Below are 9,497 nucleotides of genomic sequence, written 5' to 3' on the forward strand. Positions count from 1 at the left end.
ATATAATCTCAATTGTATATATTGTTAGTGCTCGATTTTGTATTTATTTTGGCTTTTTATGTCTTTGTAGGTGTTTGGGGAAAAATAAGATTTTGCGGCGAAATTGGCTCGAAAAGTGTTTTTTGCGTTCATGGGAGGACATTTGCTATTCGGACCCTCACTTTGGATAAGGGGTAACCTAATTACTAAGGGACATCCCATTTCCAGGCATCTGCTAATCGCACCCCTACTCTGGATAAGGGAAAACCATCTTCAACATTCAAAAATCAGGTTTTGGCGGGAAAAAAAGTGTAGTTAAAGAGCACTTTTGGCAATCGTGATTTGGAGGAGTTTGAGGTCGATTAAACCTCTGATTTTCATAGGATAGACTCCTTATGGGTCTAGGAATCTGATATGGGTGTTTAAATCGATTAGATTGGGCTCAAACGACGGATTTTTCTCACAACAAGAAAATATGGAAAGTCACGTGTGTGACCTGTTTTAGGGAATTTTAGAGTGATTAAAACGTTGTAAACCTTCCCAAAGATTTGTATCTATCTAAGGAAGAGTTTAGAATAAAAAGGAAAGCTCAGAAACGGGTAGAAATCCTAAAACAAGAAATTGTCGCAACTTGGCCGTGAAGAGAAGGAAAGAGATTTTGGAAGATTTGGGAGATATTTAATCGGTATTTTGATATAAATAGATGTGTTGGGTCATATAGAAGAGGTGTCGAGAGTTTGGGAACCTAAAGAGAGCCAGAGAAGAAGAAATCAGAGCTTTACCAAACTCTGTTTCTGCTGCTGCTGCTGTTGAAGAAGAAGAACAGCTGAAGAACATTGACCCTCGGTAGACAGTCGCAGAAAAGTGTTGTTGTTTAATAGCTGAAGAACATTAAGCTGTTCAGGGCAGTCTTATTCTAGGGTTATAAAATCAGCGACAAAGCAACAGTTTTTCTGTAACAGTTCCATTGTAACAGCTGTTTTACAACACCAATACACTGTTGCAAACAATCTGTGTTATTACTTTTCACTCTTTTAATCATCTTTTGAGCAACAAACACACATTTTGATATCATGATTAATATGAGGAGCTAAACCCCAACACTGGGATGACGGAGGAAGCCATATTTCATACGTGTGGTAATTATATTTAACTCTTTTTATGACTTTTTGCATTAATTTTATCGTTTTATGATTTTTCTTAATTAGTTGTGAAGTCGTATGATGACGTATGCTTGGACTAAGTGATTTTTATGCATCATGCTAGTGATTTACAGTTAATCTTTTTAAAATCTACCCTGGCAAAGAATTAGAGTCAATAAACAAGAGCTATAATTGTCTAAGAATTGATTTTTGAACCACATGGTATGAGGTTTGGTGGAGTCCTGAGTCTCAGTAATCTCTCGACATTGTGACAAACCTTGTGTATATATTTTCTTTATTTTTATTGTTTTCTATTATTAAGTCTGAAATTGAGTCTACACAAGTCCGAGTTGAACGAACTTTATTTACCACTTAAAAAACTACATCAATTTAACACCTCGAACCTCGCTCGGAACAGAACATCGGGTGTGTATATGGTAATCTTGTAACCTGAGTTCATTGATAGGTTGCAGTTTCATCCAATCTGATACATTTGACATCTTGAACCTCGCTCGGACCATAACATCGCGTCTGTATATGGTAATCTTGCAACCTGAGCTTAGTGATAGGTTGTAGTTTCATCCAATCTGATATATTTGACACCTAGAACCTCGCCCGGACCAGAACCTCGGGTCTGTATATGGTAATCTTGCAACATGAGTTAAGTGCTAGGTTGCAGTTTCATCCAATCTGATATATTTGACACCTAGAACCTCGCCCGGACCAGAACATCGGGTTTTTGTATGGTAATCTTACAACCTGATTAAGTGATAGGTTGCAGTTTCATCCAATCTGATATATTTGATACATAGAACCTCACCCGGACCAGAACATGGGGTCTGTATATGGTAATATTGCAACCTGAGTTAAGTGATAGTTTGCAGTCTCATCCAATCTGATATATTTGACACCTCGAACCTCACTCGGACTAGAACATCGGGTTTGTATGTGGTAATCTTGCAAACTGAGTTCAGTGCTGGGTTGAAGTTTCATCCAATCTGATATATTTTACACATAGAACCTCGCCCGGACCAGAAAATCGGGTCTTTATATGGTAATCTTGCAACCTTAGTTAAGTGATAGGTTGCAGTTTCATCCAATCTGATATATTTGACACCTCGAACCTCGCCTGGACGAGAACATCGGGTTTGTATATGGTAATCTTGCAACCTGATTTAAGTGGTAGGTTGCAGTTTCATCCAATCTGATATATTTGACACATAAAACCTCGCCCGGACCAGAAAATCGGGTATGTATATGGTAATCTTGCAACCTGAGTTCAGTGATAGGTTGCAGTTTCATCCAATCTAATATGTTTGACACCTCGAACCTCGCTCGGACCAGAACATCGGGTTTTTTTATGGTAATCTTGCAACCTGAGTCAGGTGATAGGTTGCAGTTTCATCCAATCTGATATATTTGACACCTCGAACCTCGCCCGGACCTGAACATCGGGTCTGTATATGGTAATCTTTCTATCTGAGTTAAGTGATAGGTTGCAGTTTCATCCAATCTGATATATTCGATACCTAGAACCTCGCCCGGACCAGAACATCGGGTCTGTATATGGTAATATTGCAACCTGAGTTAAGTGATAGGTTGCAGTCTCATCCAATATGATATATTTGACACCTCGAACCTCACTCGGACTAGAACATCGGGTATGTATATGGTAATCTTGCAACCTGAGTTCAGTGATGGGTTGCCGTTTCATCCAATCTGATATATTTTACACATTGAACATCGCCCGGACCAGAAAACCGTGTATTTATATGGTAATCTTGCAACCTTAGTTAAGTGATGGGTTGTAGTTTCATCCAATATGATATATTTGACACCTCGAACCTCGCTCGGACGAGAACATCGGGTCTGTATATGGTAATATTGCAACCTGAGTTAAGTGATAGGTTGCAGTTTCATCCAATCTGATATATTTGACACATAGAACCTCGCCCGGACCAGATCATCGGCTCTGTATATGGTAATCTTGCAACCTAGGTTCAGTGATAGGTTGCAGTTTCATCCAATCTGATATGTTTGACACCTCGAACCTCGCTCGGACCAGAACATCGGGTCTGTTTATGGTAATCTTGCAAACTGAGTTAAGTGATAGGTTGCAGTTTAATCCAATCTGATATATTTGACACCTCGAACCTCGCTCGGACCAGAACATCGGTTCTGTATATGGTAATCTTGCAACCAGAGTTAAGTGATAGGTTGCAGTTTAATCCAATCTGATATATTTGACACCTTGAACCTCGCTCGGACCAGAATATCGGGTTTGTATATGGTAATCTTGTAACCTGAGTTAAGTGACAGGTTGCAGTTTCATCCAATTTGATATATTTGACACCTCGAACCTCGCCTGGACCAGAACATCGGGTCTGTATATGGTAATTTTGCAACCAGAGTTAAGTGATAGGTTGCAGTTTCATCCAATCTGATATATTTGACACCTCGAACCTCGCCCGGACCAGAACATCGGGTCTGTATATGGTAATCTTGCAACCAGAGTTAAGTGATAGGTTGCAGTTTCATCCAATATAATATATTTGACACCTCGAACCTCGCCCCGACGAGAACATCAGGTCTGTATATGGTAATCTTGCAATCTGAGTATGCCTCGTTTTGTTTCCGATTATGTGTTTGACCATAAATCTGACTATCTTGACCACAAATTTGACCAACTTGATCACAAATTTGACCAACTTTATCTCGAACGGGACGCCTTGGGCCTAGATATTTTGAGAAAAAAAGAAAATCTCTCCTCAATTATTGTACTCTTCTCTCTTGTCTGAAACTTTTGGCTCTCAAATTTCGTTTCCCTCTCACTTTCCCAATCTAATAACTCTTTTTGATATCCATTCCCTCACAAATTTGAAACTCTATCTGATTTCCCTCTCAAATTTCATTTCCCTCATCTGACTCAATAATTTGAACTCTCCTCCGGGTTTATTAAAAGGGTTAGATGAAGAATTCTGACCTTTTTTCCATCTTTATTCAATTCTATAGAGGGAGACAGAGAACTCTGATACCTCTTTACTCGCATCTTTCACTGTATCTAATTCAATCTGAAGGTGTTTTCTTTGTGCCTTTTAGCTGCGAATAGATTTATCAAAATTGTTTATTTTTCTCCTTTAGGATTTCAATTTGTTTAATAGATTCACTAGTATGTTTAAATTTGTACTTTTCCCTTTAAAATTAGGGTTTTCCTGGTTGTAATCTCAATAGATTTTAACAAGATATTTTCGATTTTCGTTGTTGTTGTTTACTGCTTAACATCTATGCAGTTTACTGTTTAGCATCCATGACTAATGTCTTTCAACAGATTTCTGCTTCACATTTAATAGATTTTTGTCTTTCAATCGATTTTTGTTGTTGTTGTTTAGAAGCTGATGTTTACTGCTTTACATTATTTTTTCTCTTGGATGTTGTAATCTCTTTCTATAGATTAGAACTCAAATAAGGTTTATTCAACTCAATTGTAATCTCTTTCATCATATTGCTGCTCTAGATTTAGGGTTGTTTGGTTGTAATCTATTACCCTCTTGTTCTGCATGCGGTTTGTTGTTATGTTTCCTAGATGGACAGTATTGTTCTTGCAAATCTCTTTAAGCGTTTGAATAAATTCATTACTAGACAAAATCAACTTTGTCAAAATGAATTTATTCCTGCCCTTAGAGAGCCTTGCAGGATTAATATACACCTACATTGATATGAGTTGTATCCTTCGTCTAAGATTCTAGCCATTCCCATGAACATGATGCTGCTGTGGGTTTCCTTTTTAATCGCAGGTTTGTTTTGTCACCTATCATGATTTATTCATTAATGAAGTTTCTATAAATGATTTGATTCCAAGTTGTTGAACATGAATTACAGGATTGGAATTCAACCACAAAAGCACATGAATTTTATTTTTATGCCTAAAGATACAACACCAAGCACATAATTTTCAAAGACAAAACATATATATTATTTTTCAAGTGTTTTGAAGACTCTTTGCATTTGGGTTGTTTCTTTTGGCACAAATCATGATCCCATTATAGAGATGGATGCAGCAAACTAGACAAGTAACCTCATTAATTACATTTGGAGAGTGAACATGTGGCTGCTACAGGTTTTCTTAAGGTTTGTTTTTTACCTATTATGATCTTTTCAAGTATGTTTTTTACATGATTCCTGACAAAAGATGCAACTTACCACCATACAGTTTACGGAGTGGAGATGTATTAGTTGTTAGGTTTGATGTAAATGAAGGAGATCAATGCATCAAACTTTCCAACTGACTCATCTCCACTCTAATTTCATTGGTGGGTAAACTCGTTGTTGATGGTGTTTTTTAGCTTAGGTTTAAAATCGTAAAACCTTAGTCAGACAGTGACGTCACACTTGAGTAATAATGTCGCCACTAGCACACTTATTTAAACATTAAACATGTCTACGTAAAATTACCGGGGTACCTTTTTATATGCCATGCTCCACGTCAGAGCCCTTGGTACTGACTGGCATCATTTATGCACATGCCAGCCGCGCATGCTACCCAAACGTGCCAGTCACAAGTGCCACATATTTTAAACTAGGGTTTCGACACGCTAAACCCTATTAGTCACATCTCCGCGCCAAAGGCATGCCAACCATGCCAGCCACACCACCGTGCCATTGGCATGCCATGCCAGCCACATTTCCGCGCCAAAGGCATGCCAACCATGCCAGCCGCACCACCGTGCCAATGGCATGTCGTGCCAGCCACATCTCCGCGCCAAAGGCATGCCAACCATGCCAGCTGCACTACCGTGCCAATGGCATGCCATGCCAGCCACATCTCAGCACCAAAGGCATGCCAACCATGCCAGCTGCACCACCGTGCCAATGAAATGCCATTCCAGCCACATCTCCGCGCCAAAGGCATGCCAACCATGCCAGCCGCACCACCGTGCCAATGGCATGCCATGCCAGCCACATCTCAGCGCCAAAGGCATGCCAACCATAACAGCCGCACCACCGTGCCAATGAAATGCCATGCCAGACACATCTCCGCGCCAAAGGCATGCCAAACATGCCAGACGCACCACCGTGCCAATGGCATGCCATGCCATCCACATCTCCGCGCCAAAGGCATACCAACCATGCCAGCCACACCATAGTTCCAATGGCATGCCATGCCAGCCACACCTCCATACCAAATCCACGCCGGCCATGCCTCCATGCCGCTGGCTGCCAAACGAAGGGTTGCAACAATCAACGGCCACCCTTCCTTCTGAGATGCAAATTTCAGTCGTCGAAGTTCGACACCAAACGCTTGGAAACTTTTGGCCCAATGTCAAGCCCTAATTTTGGACGCTCCTAAACTATGCCGACACCCTAATTTTGGCCGCGCCGAAAACTATGCCAAAATCCTATCTTGGTCGCGCCTAAACCATGCCAAAGCCACGCCGGCCATGCCTCCATGCCGCTGGCTGCCAAACGAAGGGTTGCAACAATCAATGGCCACCATTCCTTCTGAGATGCAAATCTCAGCCGTATAAGTTCGCCATCAAACGCGTGGCAACTTTGGTCCCAATGCCAAGCCCTAATTTTGGCCGCGCCTAAACTATGCCAAAACCCTAATTTTGGCCGCGCCTAAAACTATGCCAAAATCCTAGCTTGGCCGCGCCTAAATGGTAGCTGGGCAAAGAGTACCTAAAACTACAACCTATGTTTTACCTACAAGTATACAGGGTCTTGATGAAGCTAGTGTGCAAGTAGGGGAAAGTCCACAGGGACAAGGAGGGTGATATGTTGTTTTCTAAGTGATTTCCTAAAGAATTCTAAATGGCAGTGATATGGGAGGGACTAGGATCTTGAATACACCCTTTTCCTAAGCTAAGTCCTCCTAGTTATAAGAGAGTCTTGTTCCTTGTATAGATATTAGTGAAGTTCTAGCCTCATCTAACTATCTAGATGGCAGTTGAGGTTCTATGCCTGCTGCTTATCAAAGGATGGTCTTAGGAGAATGGTTCAGTGTCTCTAAGATGATCCTAATCCTAGTTCTAGATGCCTTCTCACAATGAAACTAACTATGGATTAAACTCTTAGATAGCTAAACAATCCTGAAGGATATTCTAATCGCAACTAAGGTGTTCCTACAAAGTACTAACTGTCTGATTAAAGTACAATTAGTCAAAGATATGAACAACAATCTGTTAAGCATGAGTTGCAACACATTCAACATAGAAATAACCTGACTACAATGGATACAAGGCATACATTGTGAAAGTAAAATGCTGACATGTTTAGATTATATTTATCCACAACATTATATCACAATAAGAACACTGTCTAGAATATGAACAACTTAACATCAGAATTGGGGTTTCATCTAAAACCTAGACATGAAATCAGAACATAACAAACATTGTGCAAAATAATTGAAAATAACATAGTTGAGGCACTTGCTAGTCCAGTCCTCTTGGGTGAAGCTCTGGCTAGCCCAGGCATGACTTCTAACACACACCCATCATCCCTATTTATACAACAATCAAAAATTAGGGTTAACACCCTTTTCCCCAAAACAGTGAAATTAGGGTTTGGTGAAAATCAAAATTAAATCAAAATAATCCTACCTAATGTCACTGATTCTACTCAATAACACTCACCCATGCCTCTATTTCTAGTTGTAATCATCAATTCCTAAGAATTCCCAATTTGTAAAATTCGGCTTTCCTGTTGAGAAATAGGAATCGAAATTACTCACCTAACAGCTCTGATTTCTTCCCAATAGTCTCGACCCATGCTTCCTCATCGTCTTCTCCTCCTTCCCATGCTTCAATTACATCCATCTCATCAACTTATTTCACCAACTCCACAGCTAGGGATTAGAGGTGTGAAAATGGGTGAAATTAGTCGTTGAGAGGGATATAGGACGTGATATAGGGGATGGGTTTAGTTGGTAGGAGCCATGATGGCTTTGGTGGTGGATGTGGTGGTGGCAGAAGGAGCAGGTGGTGGTGATGGCGACAACGTAGCTGTGCAGAGAAGGGAGGAGAAGAAGATGGGTTCGATATTTTTGGAGTAGGGGGTGTTTGGTTGGGTTAATAGATTTGGGTTCTTGGGTGTTGAGAAGGCTCATCAAGTCTTGATGTTTGGATGGTGAAAGGCGTAGGATGAAAAGATGAAAGAATGATCCAACGGCTCGATGGAAATGGATATGAAGCGACCTTTGGATCTGGGATACATCAAAACTGACGGTCTGAGATGGAGTTAGGTGCTATAGTGTTAGACAGGAACATCAAAACTCGATGCACTCTGATAGAGCGACCGTTGGATGATGGAATGGATTCAATCTGACGGTGAAGGAGAGAAACGGGTTTGGGTATTGATTTTAGGCTTAGAAAATGGGTTTGGGCTTAAACAATCTTGAGCCCACTTCTTCTTTAAGAACAATTTCTTCCTTTGTGAGCCCATTTTCATCCTTGAGTCTTCCATACCGCATTCTGCACTTCTTTTCCTCTAGAGTTTCCGCCGGCTTTCTCCGTGTCTTTGCACTTTTCGCTCCGCAACTCATCTAGTCTTTATTTATTACCTAAAAATGCAAAATTAATTAATAAAAATATTTATTCTTGAAAACAATGAAAATACAGAATATGGGATAAAATGTAGAATTAATGCACAAAAGATGAGTTAAATGCCAAGAAAAATATATAAAAATATGCACTTTTTAGCACTCATCAAATACCCCCAAACCTGAATTTTACTTGTCCTCAAGTAAAACAAAACTAGGGAAATCCTACCTATACCACTGTCGCTGGTCTCTCGAATGCATTTAGCATATGCACTAAGCCTTTTAAACCACTAAGTGTCCCTAGTGGACGAGTGAAGTCACGTGAAGGTTAGCTTAGAACGTACCTACAAAGTTCTAGGACAAAATATAAGCTCATATTCCATCAAATGTGACATGTGCAAGACAGTAGAAGCTCACAGCAAAATGGAGATGTCAATCTAGCTATCTAAGGCACAATCCGAGCACTGATAACAACTAAAGACACGTGATAAGAGTGTAAAGTGTATCTACACATGTTTCTAGAATGACCTGAAGTTATGACTACTAATCACCAAGAGATAGTTTTTAGGCTAAGAACCGAATTCTAAGCCAAGCTAGCTGTCCAGCTTTACGAGAATTGTGAATGTTCACCCAATGAGTTGGTGATATTTCAGTTTACCCGCGTTATACATCAGTGGCTGCACCCTCCTTGCTTATTACAAGACTATTTACAACAAAAAGATGACTCTTTACATGACTCTTATTTACATTGATTACTCTCTTTTATTTTTGGAACAAGAGAGAACTATTGTCTTTAACATGACAAAACATGGAATAATACTTGATTTTTTATTTTT

Source organism: Papaver somniferum, chromosome 2 (genome assembly GCF_003573695.1).
Source record: "Papaver somniferum cultivar HN1 chromosome 2, ASM357369v1, whole genome shotgun sequence".
Classification (NCBI taxonomy): Eukaryota; Viridiplantae; Streptophyta; class Magnoliopsida; order Ranunculales; family Papaveraceae; genus Papaver; species Papaver somniferum.